This window comes from Neomonachus schauinslandi, chromosome 6, assembly GCF_002201575.2.
Source record: "Neomonachus schauinslandi chromosome 6, ASM220157v2, whole genome shotgun sequence".
NCBI classification, from domain to species: Eukaryota; Metazoa; Chordata; class Mammalia; order Carnivora; family Phocidae; genus Neomonachus; species Neomonachus schauinslandi.
Genome location: NC_058408.1, coordinates 54,417,701 through 54,434,657, shown reverse-complemented (window position 1 = coordinate 54,434,657; position 16,957 = coordinate 54,417,701). Strand labels below are relative to the sequence as shown.

The 16,957-nt window shown below is 38.7% G+C and overlaps 1 protein-coding gene and 1 pseudogene across 4 annotated transcripts in view; one reads left to right on the top strand and one right to left on the bottom strand.

Annotated features, from left to right (window-relative positions):
- The window catches only part of DNM3 (dynamin 3), a 576,371-nt gene that overhangs the window by 34,558 nt on the left and 524,856 nt on the right, over positions 1-16,957 (top strand). The gene's annotated exons all lie outside the window — the stretch shown is intronic.
- Positions 5,965-15,311, bottom strand: LOC110574166 (annotated as a pseudogene).

Here is a 16,957-nt window from a genome sequence, read left to right as displayed (position 1 = left end):
AAAAGGCTTGCAGCTGAGGCTGACTTCTTTCCTATAGTAGACATGCTCCTGGTAGAAGGATCTGCTGAACCACTTCTATTTTTCCCATGAACTGGAGAACAGACTTGTATTAAGTGACAGAGATAAAAGTAAGCCTCAATTTATTACATTACTTTTCTTCATAGATGGGAACCCAGGCCATACTATTCATCATTCAGGGGAAAGTCAGGTGGCCATGATTTTATTTCTTTTATATCATATTTTTGCATGAAAAGGTATGTCATTAATACCCTTAGGAAATAAGAGTATTCTTTTGAGTCCTAGAGGGACCTTTTATCAAGTAGATTCTATCTACCTCAGTGAATAGATTTCTGACTTTTAGTTCAATTTTTCTTTTTTTTAAAAATGGAAAAACCATAAATATATTAAAAAACAAATATGCTGAGGAAATTATCTATCCGATTGGTTTCTCTGTCACTCTGGGAAATTTTTATACTATTCCAGCCTTTATAGAAATTTCCTAAAATTTTAACATGGAGCCTCCCCTATATTTTCTGTCAGAGTGTGTAGTTTTACAATAAAGTTAATGGATTTTATGATAATGCATTTAATTTTATCTATGACATTTTCATAATTCAATCTGTTGCCCCGAAATCAAAACAAATGTACTTTTGGCTTATCCATTAGTTTGAATCATCTATATCATTCCACCCATACTCAGTTGCTTACATATACTCGCCGTCCACCATATGAAAGGTACTGATTTAGTTGTTCAAAGTAGCAAGGGTTGGAAAGAGAATGTTTTTTGTTTAGTATAATTTTCAAATATCAAATCATAATGAGTTCAAATGAAAAATGACTTAATGAGTTGAGTAGCTGTGTTTTTATTTAATTTATTTATTTTTAAATATTTATTTTAGAGAGAAAGGGCATGTACACAAGCTGGGGAGGGGCAGAGGGAAAGGGCGAGAATCCCAAGTGGACTCTCCACTGAGCTCAGAGCCCAATGTGGGGCTCCATCTCACAACCCTGAGATCATGAGCTGAGTAGAAATCAAGAGTTGGATGCTCAACTGACTGAGCCACCCAGGCGTCCCAGAGTAGCTGTGTTTTTAAAATCCAGGCTTCTCTTTGTTACTGCTCAGAAAAAAAATGAAGAATTATATGATGTACCTCAATCAGTGGTATCTATTGAGAGTCCAGACCACTTTAGATTACTTTGAATATTTGAAAACATGAAAGTGTTCAGACAGTTTATGTTTCCATGTAATTGTCTTACTACTGTATCACTCAAGGGTGTGGTTGCAGATGATCTAAACCACTCTAGCTATTTAAGAAGAAAAAAATTAACGTAAGGAATTAGGTGCTTGCTAATTAATCATTGGAAGGGCTGGAGGATTAGACTCCAGGCTGACCCTCAAGGAATGGCTTCAGAATGACACTGTGTTACTGGCCATCAAGGAAACTACTACTGTAGTTAGTTTAGGAAACTGGAATCTTAGGAAATCTGTATGTCCACTGCTGCTTTCAGCACTTCCAGGAGTCTTGAAGCAACTGTTGTGTTCTGGAATATTCTACCTTAGCTGTGATTCATGATCAGACTGTTGTCAGCACTGTTAGCTTCAAAGCTTTCTGTTGCCTGCTAGACCTACACCAGCAAAACACCTTGAGTACTGCTTCTCCCCCATTTAATTTGACTCTGAATTCAGGTTGTACAGAAGTACGTCTAATAGTGAAAACTAAAATGCATGGAGATTGCTAGTTACTAAGGGAGTCTGGGAAATGAAGTTTTATTGTTTGTTTGTTTTTTAGCATTCTAGTCTGTGCAGTATAGGAAGGCAAATAAAGAGATGCAGAACAGAAGTTGAGCTAGCCAGTTGCTGTATCTACTAGAAATGCTCTTATTATTATTATTATTTTTTAAGATTTTTAAAATTTAAATTCAATTAACATATAATGTATTATTGGTTTCAGAGGTAGAAGTCTGTGATTCATCAGTCTATATAATACCCAGTGCTCATTACATCTTGTGCCCTCCTTATTGCCCATTACCCAGTTACCGCATCCCTCAACTCCCCTCCCCTCCAGCAACCCTCAGTTTGCTTCCTATGATTGAGAGTCTCTTGTGGTCTGTCTCTGTCTCTGGTTTCGTCTTGTTTTATTTTTTCTCTCTTCCCGTATGAACCTCTGTTTTGTTTCTTAAATACCACATCTCAGTGAGATCACATGATAATTGTCTTTTTCTGACTGACTTATTTCACTTAACATAATACCCTGTAGTTCCATCCACATCATTGCAAATGGCAAGATTTCATTTTTTTTATGGCTGCTAATATTCCATTGTATGTATATATTACCACATCTTCTTTATCCATTCATCTGTTGATGGACCTCTGGGCCCTTCCCATAGTTTGGCTATTGTGGACATTGCTGCTATAAACATTGGGGTGCATGTGTCCCTTCAGATCACTACATTTGTATCTTTGGGATAAATACCCAGTAGTGCAGTTGTTGGGTTGAACTACAAATGCTCTTTTGTTACTCCATGTGATTGCTAGAAAATAAATTTAGAATTCGACTGATCAAATGAAGGAAACAATTTTCAGATATAGACCATGTATGTTGCATTTAGGTCTCCATGTAGATTTTTAAAATAGATTTTTTGTTTTTATTATCTAAGTCTGCAGAAGAACATCTAGTAATCATTAATTATATTGTCAGATGTGCCAGCTGGAATAATTCAGGTATCTATGTGTATTTATAGTTTAAATTCCATATGTCTTCTCTTTAGAACTTGGCTATCTTTTGAAATTAAAACTTTTCCCACTGGTAATTATGCTAGTGCATTTAATTGAGATTATTTTTTTGGCATAAAGAGCATTAAGTAGAGCAAATGGAGCATAAGCAACATTGGTTGAGTAAACAATAAATTAAAGAGTCTGTAATGGTTAAATAGCATACTCTTGAATATTCTATGAAGTGAATTTTCCTTTCCATGGTGCATATTGTCAGGACAACTGGCCTAGCCCAAAGTCAGAAAGCAGAATAAACTATGATAAAATGAAACATTAGAAATGAACAGGCCTTACTGTTAAATGTCCTGACTTCTGAGGCTATCTGTTGAATATCTTCTTTATAAATGAGGAGAAAGATTTGTAGACCTAATTGCTATAAATGTAACTACTATATTACTTTCATCTCTGGAACTAGAGGGTACTTCTCTGATTGCCTTTGCTAGAGGTGCATCCCCTCTTCCCTGGGACTGTCTGTTTTGTTAATCATCCTTAAATATTCTCATAGCACTTATCATGATCTGATTTGTTTTTGTTTATGTGTCTGTCTCTGAACCTTATTAGAATGCAAGCTGCATGAGGGTAAGTGCTTTGCCGTGTTCATTGTCCTCAGAACCTACAACAGCCTGGCACGTAGTGGGTACTGAATATTGGGACAAATGAATGAAAGGGGAAACTGCATTGGAATAACAATCAGAAGATCCAGCCATAAAAACAGGAGACTAACTGCCTGTCAGCAAGATGCCTGTATGTTCTGTGCAGTTGGAGAAAATATCTGTCCTGCTAAACCTTGTATATACACAGCTGAGCATGGGACCCGGCACCTAGTAGATTTTTTAATGAATATTTGTTGAATAAATTAACTAACCATGACTCAGATCATTAGACCTTTTTTGTGTTTAGTTTCCTTATTTCAAGATGAAGGGAGGGATCAGATAATCTTTAAGTCCCTATTTATTTATTTGAGAGAGAGAGCATGCATGTGCCCTACCAGAGGGGGAGGGGCAGAGAGAGTGGGAGGAGGGAGAGAGAGAATCTTCAGCAGGCTCCATGATCAACGTGGAGGCCCTAACACCAGGCTCATCTCACCACCCTGAGATCCTGACCTGAGCTGAGATCAAGAGTCGGACGCTTAACCAACTGAGCCACTCAGGTGCCCTTTTAAGTCCCCTTTTAGATTTAACATCTGTGATCCCAGATCTGTGTATACTTTGGTTAGGTTAGTTGTGTTTTAGTTTTTTATTTTTTGTTTTGAATCCCCAGGAGAATTTTCTGTGGTCTGTTCTGTTGAGCAAGTTAAGCATTCCATGATTTTTATTCATATATAAAATGAATTAATTAAGGACATAAAATTTGCCTTTATTCAAGAATGTTGACATTAACAACAAATGTTTAATGTATAGTAACCACGTGTCTTGAATGAGACAATATTTTTCTCTATAAGCACAATTTATTAAATAGCAGTTATATAGTGAGTTAGTCTTATACTTTTACTAGATTTAGTAAAGATTTTTATCTTTTATCTTTGTCTTATACTTTTACTAGATTTAGTAAAGATTTTATCTTTATTTTAAATAAAGAAATTTAAAGATTTCTTATTTACAAAAATCACAAATCAGAAGAAAAAATACTTTGCCATACCATATGCTGTAATTTTTATCCTGAAAAATAAGTCCTCATTGTTTGTGGCCTACCCAGCTATTGTGTAGTTGATTGAACGTGCTTGTTCAATGACTGTAGGAAGAGATGCCTCCAGTGGGCATTTAGCTTCTACTGTGGGCAGGTTTTTTATTACTAAAGAATAATATTGTACTGTTAAGTGGACAAAGAAGTTCTAAAACTATGTAGAGTGTGACAGTGTTGTTATGAAAAATATATGGGTAAAAATGTCTGGAAGGTCGAAGATAAAATATTAAGACGTTGGGTGACGGTATTGGAGTTGATTTTTTAATTTATTTATATTAAAAACATTTTTTAAAAATTTGATAAATATTTATTGCACATGTGTTATGTGTCATGAAATGTAACAGACATTGGAGGGTGCAGCAGCAAACCAGACAGACATGGGCCTTGCCCTCAGAGCCCTCCCAGCATAATCACTTCATAAGCAAGCTCTTCCATAGCTTTTCTTTTCTTTTTTTTTTTTTTGAACACTACATCAAAAACTAATGATGTACTATATTTAAAAATTTTTTATCCAAATGAGCATGTAGCACTTGTATTATAAGAAAATGATTACCAAAAATTTCTTCCATGAATTATCAACTAGGTGTTCTATTCAAAATACACAGGCAGAATAAATAGCTATTTAAAAAAATAATAAAAAAAATAAAACAATCAATTTACTAGCCTTTCCTTTTCTTTCATGACATTGATATTTTTGAAGAATATAGGCCCATTGTATTATAGACTCTTAATTTTGGGTTGTATGATTCAATTTTTTAAGCATATGACTTTATATTTTAGTTTCAAAAACATGGAAATATATAAGAAAGAAAACATTCACCCATGATCCTGGTACCCAAGGATACTGTTGACATTTAGGCAGACTTCCTTTTTTTCCCCTATGAATTTACTTTTCTACATAATTGGGATCCTTCTGTATATGTAATTTTTGTATCTGATTTTATGAGAATTTCCCATGTCATTGAAGGCTCTTTGAAAGCATATTTTTTGTAGCTTCCTTATATTCCTTATTACACTTACACTAACATATATTTAAATACTCTCATTGTTGGGCATTTAAATTGTTTCAGAAGCTCAGGACATTCCAGTCTTGAGTTTTGGGACCTCTTTCTGGGTAAGGATTTGCTTTCTCTCCATATGCCAATGTATTTGTCTGCTCAGAGTGCTTGTCATACCATCTGCAGTGACAGTGCATTGTCATTTTCTCAGCCTGACTTCTGGGAGATCACAGGGAGCTGAATACCGCTGAGTTAAACAGAAGTTCAACTTGGCTGCATCTTCAAGGTCTTGCTTGGTTTCAGTCTTTTTTTTTTTTTTTTTTGAAGATTTTATTTATTTACTTGCCAGAGAGAGTGAGAAAGCGCGGAAGAGGAAGAAGCAGGCTCCCCACCGAGCAGGGAGCCCGATGTAGGGCTCGATCATAGGACCCCAGGATCATGACCTGAGCTGAAGGCAGATGCTTAACTGACTGAGCCACCCAGGCATCCCTAAACAAGCTTTAATTCACTTTATTTTTCTTGTATAAAACTGTGTGGTGGCCATAGCAGGAGCCTGGTGTGGGTCTTTATAAGACGGTCAGTGAATCCCTGATGGGGAGACTTGGTGAACACAGTCTCTTTCCAAAGGTCAGGGGTGAGACAGCTGTAGGTCTTGGAAATGGCATCCAAAGTGGCCTTGGCCAAGTTGTCAGGGTGGCAGTGCAGCCCCTGGCTGAGGCGTAGCAGTCGTCAAGTCATCAGGAGTGAGTTTCTTTCTTTCTTTCTTTCTTTCTTTCTTTCTTTCTTTCTTTCTTTTTTTCTTTCTTCTTTCTTTCTTTTTTTCTTTCTTCTTTCTTTCTTTCTTCCTTTCTTTCTTTAAAGATTTTATTTATTTCTTAGAGAGAGAGAGATCCCAAGTAGGCAGATAGGCAGAAGGAGAGTGAGAAGCAGGCTCCCGCTGAGCAGGGAGCCCAATGCAGGGCTCGATCCCAGGATGCTGGGATCATGACCTGAGCCAAAGGCAGACGCTTAACTGACTGAGCCACCCAGGCGCCCCAAGTCATCAGGAGTTTCTTGGCCACAGGGGCTGGGGCCTCTGGGGGTGCAATGAGGTGCACCAGCACAGAGCCATAGCGGCCAGTCACCTTGCCTGGAACAGTGTGGGGTTTGCTGATCTTGTTCCCCTAGTAGTTTTACAGCACAGGGACAATGGAGAGCTTGGCCAGGATGATGGCTCCATGGATGGCAGTGGCTACCTCCTGGGACACTTAACACCCAGACCGATGTGTTCACTGTAATCTCCGATGGCAACAAACATCTTGAACCTGGTCTCCTAGGCAGCACAGGTCTGCTTTTGCACAGGCATAATCTTCAAAACCTCATCCTTGAGGGATGCCCCCAGGAAAGAGTCAATGATCTCAGATTCTCTGATTGGCAGGGAGAAGAGATAGATCTCCTCCAGGGACTTGATCTTTATGTCCTTAGCCAGGCGGCCCAGCTTGATGACGGAGATCCACTCCTTGTCATCGGCCTTGCCTCCTAGAACTCCACAAGCTCTGTGGCCTCCACCTTGCCCCGACCATAGCTGCAACTCTGGCCCCAGATGCCGCTGCTGTGGCCTTCCTTGCCGGGGCCCCTGAGCCCTTCCAGACCACTGACATCATCCGCCATTTGGTGTTTTCTCAGAGAAGAAGCTGGTTTCAGTCTCAATGAAATTCCTTGAGGTCTGAGAGAGAGAGTTTCTGGTTGGAAGAATACTCTCTGGTTTCTTGGTAGAAACAGTAGCCCATGGATTGTGATTTGGTTCTGCTGTTCCCTCTGGGGGATTCATATTAATGATGGAAGAGGCAGAGGTTGGTTAAATCTATCACCTCCTGAAGTGGTTCTTTTCTTCAGAATAAAGGAAAAGAATATGGATCATCTTCTCTGTGATTCTTTTCCTAACACTGCCTTTAATCCTCCACACTGGACCCAGCCTGGTTAATCACCTGCTCCTCTGAATTATCCATGAATCTTATCCTTAGGTACATATTGCAGCCCTCATGCTGTACTGTGTTCTCTTGTATATAAGCCTGGCTTCCCTACAAGGCTTTGAGTTTTGTATCAGTTAGACTTTGCACTGCAACAAATCACATCAAAACTTAGTGGCTTAGAGTAGCAGCCATTTATGTAGCTCATGATTTTGTGGAATCAGCAGTTTGGGCTGTACTCAGCAGGGCTCAGCTGATTTTTGCTGGGACTCACTTATATGGACAGCTGCTGGGTCAGAGGAGTCTGGCTGATTGATGATTGGGACACCTCAGTTATTCTCTTGTGGTTTCTAATTCTTCAATGGGCTGCTTGAACTTGTTGACATAATGGCTACAGGGTTCCCAAGAGCATCAAGAGGGCTAAACCTTAATATGCAGGAACTTTTCAAATTTCTGCTTCTGATATAATTGCTACTATCTCATTGTCTAAAACAAGTCATACGGCCAACCCCAGGGTCAGTGTGGGAGAGCACTATCAAAGGGCATGGATAGAGGATGTGTGAACAAATGGAGCCATTCCTGTAGTCAATCCACTACAATTTCCTTAATGTCAGGATTACATCGTACTCATCTTTATATCCTTAGCTTGTACCATGTGTTTGGCATAAGGTAGGTGTGTGGGAAATGCTGAACTGATGTGTACAGTTATCTGACTCCATTAGTGTGAACCCAAATTTGAGTAATCTTTGGGATACAGAGAGAGCATTAAGGCAGTGCTCTGGGATGCTGAGCTTTAGGGGACTCTGGTGCTGGCTGACTAGGAGTTGAAGAGGTCAAGGATGTGCCAGCAGGCCAGAGATGTCCCACCTAGAGATTATGCTCTACCTTCCTCTAAATCCTGTTCCAAGTAAAATGAACTCCTAAATTCTCTACCTAAATGGCCTTAAGTTGCTTTCAGGACCTGTGTAGGTCTCTCTCTCTCTCTATATATTTTTTTCTACTAAAGGAAGACTGCACCAATGTGTACCTCCTAGGCCCAAGAGATGGCCAAGGGGTAGCATTTGCACCATGAAGATTAGAGTGGGTGGACACTGGACTTTGGGTTGGGGTACCTGTAACCTTGCTTTGGAGGTTCCAGAGGGTGTGGAATGGAACTGGGGGTAGGATGAGACATATATAGGCCCCAGGCAAGGGTCCCCTTTGCCTTGGACTGCAGAGGTTGGGAGGTGGCCTAACCAGGGATCTTAAAAGGCTATTGACAGTAGTGGGACTCTTCTAGGGGCTGGGCTGGTCTTAACTTGAATTCTGGGAGTTTTGATTAAATCAGATGACTTCAGGAATATAATGACCTAAAAAACTGCTAAATAGCTGTTTAACTTATTATATTTTATGGCAGTAAATGAATGTGGTGCTTCTTTTGTGAGATTATGAACTGAAATTTTGGCTCCTGTCAATATATGGCGAATTTGTGAGATTATAATCTCTCTTTTAGGAAATGTGTCAAGTTGTTAAGCTAGTTTTCCTCTATAAATGGTGAAGTCTTTTATTTGTAGTCTAAATGATTAGTCTACAGAGCCTCCTGGATAGTAATAAAGTCAGTACTGGGGTGACTGGCTGGCTCAGTTGGTGGAATGTGCGACTTAATCTCAGAGTTGTGAGTTTGAGCCGCACATTGGGTGAAGAGATTACCTAAAAATAGAATCTTTAAAAGAAAAAAAAATGAGTACCAATTTACACAGGACTTTAGCATTTATAAATTTAATGTGGACTAGAGGGGATCGTAATAGAAGTTCAGCATAGTGAGGCATTTAAAATAGTTTTAAGAGATGGAAAGCTGGAGGGCAAAGCAGATACAGGCATACCTCTGAGTTATTGCAGTTTCAGGTCCAGACCATTGCAATAAAGTGAATATCACAGTAACTCGAGTCAAATGAGTTTTTTTGGTTTTCCAGTGTATAAAAGTTATGTTTACACTATATTGTAGTCTATTAACTGTGAAATAGCATTATGTCTAAAAAATGTACATAACCTCAATTAAAAATATTTTATTGCTGAAAAATGCTAACTATCATCTGAGCTTTCAGCAAGTTATCTTTTTGCGGGTAAAGGGTCTTGCTTCAATGTTGATGGCTGCTGACTGCTCAGGGTGCTGAAGGCTGGGGTGGCTGTGGCAATTTCTTAAAATAAGACAACAGTGAAGTTTCCTGCATCAACTGACTCTTAATTTCACGACAGTTTGTAGCATGTGATGCTGTTCCCATAGCATTTAACCACAGAACTTCTTTCATAATTGGAATCAATCCTCTCAAACCCTGCCTCTGCTTTATCAACTATGTTAGGTAGTGTTCTAAATCCTTTGTTGTCATTTCAACAATCTTCATGGCATCTTCACCAGGAGTAGATTCCATCTCAAGAAACCACTTTCTTTGCTCATCTGTAAGAGGTAACTTGTCATCCATTCAAGTTTTATCATGAGATTCCAGCAGTTTAGTCTCATCTTCAGGCTCCACTTGTCATTCCAGTTCTCTTGCTGTTTCCACCCCATCTGCAAGTACTTCTTCCTCTGAAGCCTTGGACCCCTCAAAGTCATCCATGAGCGTTGGAATTGACTTCTTCCAAACTCTTATTCATGTTGATATTTTGACCTTTCCTATGAATCACGAATGTTCTTAATGGCATCTGGAATGATGAATCTTTTCCAGAAAGTTTTCAATTGACTTTGCCCAGATCCATCACAGGAATCACTATCTATGGCAGCTCTAACCCTATGAAATATATTTCCTAAGTAAGAAGACTTGAAAGTTAAAATGACTACTTGATTTATGGCCTGCAGAATGGATGCATTAATCATGTCTTACATCTCCATCAGAGTTCTAGGGTGATCAGGTATACTGTCAATGAGCAGTAATATTTTGAAAGGAATCTTTTCTTCTGAGCAGTAAGTCTCAACAATGGGCTTAAAATATTCAGTAAACCATGTTGTAAACAGATGATGTACTGTTATATAGGCTTTGTTGTTCCATTTCTAGAGCACAGGCAGAGTATATTTAGCATACTTCTTAAGGGCCCTAGAGTTTTCAGGATGGTAAATGAGCATTGTCTTCAACTTAAAGTCACCAGCTGCATTAGCCCCTAATAAGAGAGTCAGCGTGTCCTTTGAAGATTTGAAGCCGGATAATGACTTCTCTTATCTAATTATGAAAGTCCCAGATGGCATATTCCAGAAGAAGACTGTTTCATCTACACGGGAAATCTGTTGTTTAGTGTAAATGATGTAGTTTAGGAATAGAGGTGAGGTTTGGTGGGGTGGGATCCAGAGCCGAAGGCCAAGAAAAAATTCTTGAGATGTCTTTGGTGCAAAAAGGTAGTTTTATTAAAGCCCTGGGCAGAAAGAGCTGTACAGGGTTGTGAGGAGCAATTGATTATATACTATGGGGCTGGGGCAGGTAAGGAAAAAGGGAGGTTTTCAAAAGAACTTTCATATGCTAAAGAGGACCTACAAGATTCTGGAGGCCTTGCCATCATCAAGTTAAGATTGTTTTTCCCTCTAGTAAAGCATTAACATTAAGACAGTTGGGAGCGTCCTGGAAGAATGTCACACATGTCCCACCCAGGAGTAGAGGGGGAGGGGGAAGGTTGCACAGTGTCAGTTTATGCTTTGTCTTCAGCTAGCCTTCTGCTCCCTTATCATTACCACCTTCATTAATTATCTTAGCTCAATCTGCTGGATGACTTGCTGCAGCTTCTACATCAGCACTTGCTGCTTCACCTTGCATTTGTATGTTATGGAGACGGCTGCTTTCCTTACACCTCATGAACCAACCTCTGCTGGCTTCAGACTTTTCTTGTGCAGCTTCCTCACTTCTCTGAGCCTTCACAGAATTGAAGAGAGTTAGGGCCTTGCTCTGGATTAGGCTTTGGCTTAAGGAAATTTAGGTCTTCTATCCAGACCACTAAAACTTTCTTCATATCAGCAGTAAAGCTGTTTCACCTTCTTTTCTTTCTTTCTTTCTTTCTTTTTTTTTTTTTAAAGATTTATTTATTTATTTATTTTAGAAAGAGAGAAGGAGAGTGTGTGCAGATGTGCGTACACTGTGAGGAGGGGGCAGAGGGAGACAAGCAGACTCTCTGCTGAGTGTGGAGCCCACCGTGGGGCTTGTTCCCAGGATCCTGAGGTCATGACCTGAGCTGAAACCAAAGGTTGGACACTTAACCAGCTGAGCCGCTCAGGCACCCCAAGCTGTTTCACTTTCTTATCATTTATGTATTTATATATGCACTTTAAATTTACTTCAAGAATTTTTTCTTTGCGTTCACAACTTGGCTGTCTGGAGCAAGAGACCTAGCTTTTGGCCTGTCTCAGCTTTTGGCATGCCTTCCTCACTGAGCTTAATCATTTCTAGCTTTTGATTTAAACTGAACAATGTGCAGCTCTTTGACTTGAACACTGAGAGACCATTGTTGGGTTATTAGTTGGCCTAATTTCAGTATTGTTTTGTTTTAGGCATTAGGGAGGCCAGAGGAGAGGGAGAATGACAGGGAATAGTCAGTGGAGCAGTCAGAAGGCATACGACGTTTGTGGATTAAGTTTGCTGTCTTCTTATATGGGTGCAGTTCTTAGTGCCCCAGAACAATTGCAATAGTAACAACAAAGATCACTGATCACAGATCACTGTAACAACTATAATAACAATGAAAAAGTTTGAAATATTTTGAGAATTAGCAACATGTGACATAGAGACATGAAATAAGCAAATGCTGTTGGAAAAATGGCTCTGATAGACTTCCTTGACACAGGGTTGCCACAGACCTTCAATACGTAAAAAATGCATTATCTGCAAAGTGCAACAAAGTAAAGTACATTAAAAGGAGGTATGCTTGTATAAGAAACAACTGGGGGGACTTGTGTTACTGTGGCTAAAATGAATTTCAGAGATACTTTCTTTTGTCTCCTCCCCTCTTCTGCCCACCTCCCTCTTCTTTAAAGAATCCCATTGGTCAGTAAGTTGTTACATGGAAAATTACCTTTGCCTCTGGTAATTGCTTTTAGGACTTTTGGAATGATATGGGAGTCCTTAACAAAAAAGTTAGAATCAAAGCTTATTGCATTCTGGCTATGGCTTGAATTTGAAATAAGAAAGGGCAAACATAAAAGTTGTAGTCTTATAATCTGAGTATTAAGTTAAGAAGTCATTAGCAATGAACATGTGTCTAGTAATTTCATTTACAAGCCATTTGATTAATGACTACACTGTAAACATTTCTTCAGACTCACATAGCTGTCTTAAAGCTGAATTGTTTTTGCAAGTTGGCACACAGTTATCTTTTCTGGTTTAATGTTTGAAAGACTCATTACATATCCTCTTACTAGAAAGTTATTTCCCACTGGTTATAGTAGAATTATATTTTAATGTGATATGATTGGATAATAACACCTTATCATCAGGAGAAGGTAGATTTATCAGGCAATTGAATTACTGGAGATGTTATTGCTGGGAAAACCCAATTACCCCTGGGTTGTGGACAAGGAACTTCCTGTTTCCTACTGGAGATCTAAAATTGATTACGTTCAGGCTAGTAGACTTATGCTGTAATTCCTAGAATCACAAGATTCTAGAGATATTAGGACTTTAGAAGCTATCTAATCCCACACCCTCATTTAAAAATAGTTATTTGGGTGAAAGTTCTCTTGCTCAAAGTCACACTGGAATCAGAACCCAAAGACCATAATAGCCCTGACCATTACTTCTAAATACAGAGTGTCTCTTCTCTGTTTATACAAGGTATACATTCTGAATAAATGAATAAAATCTTAAAAACAAACAAAACAAAAAACCTGGGATCGAGTACTGATTGGGCTCCCCGCTCAGCAGGGAGTCTGCTTCTCCCTCTCCCTCTCTCTCCCTGTCAAATAAATAAATAAAATCTTTATACATTCTGGAGGCAGAATCTTTTAAAATTTTGTTTACATCAGGGCGCCTGCAAGGCTCAGTAGTTAAGCGTCTGCCTTCGGCTCAGGTCATGATCTCAGGGTCCTGGGATCGAGCCCCGCATTGGGCTCTCTGCTCCGCGGGAAGCCTGCTTCTCCCTCTCTTGCTCCCCCTGCTTGTGTTCCTTCTCTCGCTGTGTCTTTCTCTGTCAAATAAATAAAATCTAAAAAAAAAAAAAAAAAAAAAATTATTTTGTTTGCATCTAATATTTAAAAGGTTTTCTATAGTTTTCATGGATGCGTTAACTAGAAAGCCAAGTCTTAGTCTTTTTTTAAAGTTCTTTGCTTTACCTTTATTATTGCCGAGGTGTATCACAGTAGCAAAATCGTTCCATTCTTCCTCTTCTTTTTTTCAGCATAATTGACACACAATGTTACATTAGATTTAGTTATAAAGCATAGTGATTCAACAACTCTCAATGTTATGCTTTCCTCACCACAAGTGTAGCTATTGATGTGAAGTGGGCTGGGAGTGAGCGGTCCAGAAAGAATTCTTGAGACGTTTTCTGGGTAAAAAGGTGTTTTTTATTAAAGTCTGGGGACAGGACCCACGAGCAGAAAGCGCTGCCCTGGGATTGTGAGGAGCAATTGATTGTATACCTTTAAGTTGGGAGGGGCAGAGATAAAGGAAGTTTTCAAAAGGATTTTCATATGTTAAAGAAGACTTGGGCGTCTGGGTGGCTCAGCTGTTAGGCAACTGCCTTCGGCTCAGGTCACGGTCCCAGGGTCCTGGGATTGAGTCCCATATCGGGCTCCCTGCTCGGCGGGAAGCCTGCTTCTCCCTCTCCCACTCCCCCTTGCTTGTGTTCCCTCTCTCGCTGTGTCTCTCTCTGTCAAATAAATAAATAAAATCTTTAAAAAAAAAAAAAGAAGACTTACAGGATCCTTGAAGGATCAACCTTGGCAAGCTAAGGTTGCTTTTTGCTGCTAGCAAAGCATTAACATTAAGGCAATTGTGAGTTCCTTGAGGAATGTCACTCTGCCTGTCTCAAGTACTTGCAAGTTGTAAGGAAATTTAATTTTATCTACACTTCTTTTGCCTTTGTTCTCCTCATCAGCTACTATGTCACCATGCAGTGCTATTACAATACCATCAACTGTAGTCCCTATGCTCTACCAATCATTCCATTCTTTATGGATCTTTCCCCAATGAATTGTGGGACCAAAGGTAAATCTTGTATTTATTTTTGTTGTGCTTTATTTACTTTTAAATAGGTGATTCTTTCACAAAATTTCTACTTTAACATTTCTTTGATAATTTATAAAGACATTTATGCAACCTACAATGTATAAATATGTATGTATCTTGTCAGTATTTGAAAAGATTTGAGATTTATTTCATTTGATGTTAATATATTATAACCAAATTATTAAGTTATTTTAAGGTGTGTCATGCTAACGTAGATTTTTCCCATTGTTTTTTTTCCCAATTGAAACAAATGGAACCTTTAGAATATATAAATAAACCAGTCCTTGCAATCTGATTAATTTTAAAAAGGAATGTGACTCTATTATGCTGTCTGTAATCTGTCTTATATTTTAATACCCATGTGGTCGAGAAATTCTTGGTTATCTTCTACTTTTTCATTTTTTTTCCTTAGTATTCTTTTTTTTATTATTATATTACCTACAGTTAGAAATCAGCTGGTTATTATCATTATATGTTAAGACTGTAGAGGGATTTTTGTTTTTCTTTATGATTAGGAAAAACATTTGCTTGTGAAGTGTGAAAAAATAGTAATGTTATATTTGCAATAGAGTTTTGAAGCCAAAACTCAGTTAACCGTCCAACTATTGATATCCACTCAGGTCACGAACTCAGGGTCGTGAGATTGAGCCCCACCTGGGGCTCTGCGCTGGGCCTGGAGCCTGCTTAAGATTCTCTTTCTCCTTCTCCCTCTCCCTCTGCCCTGCCCCACCCCTCGCCTGAGCTCTCTAAAAAAAAAAAGAAAAAAGAAAAAGTAGTTTTTAAGAAGTTTAGAGAAAAAGATATTTTAAAGGAACTGTGACCTATGAAGATGGTGATAATAAAAAATGAAATTCTGATGATATACTTGTGAATGATCTAAACAGTAGAGAAAGGTTTACAGGCAAGGTATTTTATCTAACAAAGCCAGCGATGCAGACAACTCTCTGAGCACAAAGGTCACAGGAAATATACAAAATATCAAGGAAGGAGCATGTAACTAAGAAAAAATACAAGAGTAGCATTTATTTAAAATGGAGTTGGTGACTTTCCCATATAGTACAATTGGCTTTAAAATATGCATCTAACAGAACATATTTCAAAGAACAGTGGCTACTAGCTACTCCCTGGTTATGATTGGAAAAGAATTCAAATGAAAGTTTAGGTGTGATAGTGTTAGGGAGTTAAAACTGGGAATTACCTGAGGTTTATGAAAAGGTTAGGGCAAATAAACCAATAAAAACAAGTTAAAGACAGGAGAATAGGACTCTTGTTTTTTTTGTTTGTTTGTTTTTTTGTTTTTTAAAGATTTTATTTATTTATTTGACAGAGAGAGACACAGCGAGAGAGGGAACACAAGCAGGGGGAGTGGGAGAGGGAGAAGCAGGCTCCCCGCCGAGCCAGGAGCCCGATGCGGGGCTCGATCCCAGGACCCCGGGATCACGACCCGAGCCGAAGGCAGACGCCCAACGACTGAGCCACCCAGGCGCCCCTCTTGTTTGTTTTTTAAAATTGAAGCTCTTTCCAGAAGATAGTGGAGGATAAGGTCGCTGATTAGGGAAGATGAAAAGCCTCTTAAAACTATTCTTTACTGGAAATACATTGCAGAGACTGACTGAATATTCACCAGGGTTAGTTGTAGGAGGTGAAACATTTGGGTTTAAGTGTCTTTCTTTTTAGCGTTACTGTTTAATGTATTCGGTTGGTGTAGCCACTGTGCATGCATGGATGTCTGGACATGTTGTAGTCCATCCTGATCTAAATTTAAGCCTCATTTTGTGTTGCTCTGATTAGGATTTACCAGTCACAGTTTATAGATTTTTAGTGATACCGAATGCTGAGAATGAGGGTATAAGAAAAAATTGATGAGAAAAACGACATGTTTACCAGCCTCTAGTCTACAAATCATTCCTAATTATTTGTAGTAAGATCAATGAATCAACTGATGATCATGGATACAGTTCTTCAGATATCTGTTCTCAGTGTGGGGACCTGTCAGTTAAAGGACCAGAAAGAACATTAAGAGCACCTTATAATGCCTGGGGATCCCTTATTAAACCTCTCTTCCAAAGCTGATATGATATGTAGCAACTTAAAATGAGCTATTTATTTGGCTGTGCATTCTCATTTACATTTTATGTTCAAATTCTTTATAGCTTATATCAAAAGAGAAGAATAGAGCCTGGCAGCAACCCCTTTTGTAAGGCCATATTTAAAGTTTAGTTTGATATTGTACTGTAAGAGGGATGCTAAAAGTAATATTCATAGTGAATCTGTTTTCCAGTTTTATTTTAAGATTTGGCTTTTTAAAGCTATCTTTAGCCTTGTATGGAAGTACTTATTCCATGAATTTATATAGAAGTAGCATTTCTGGCCAAG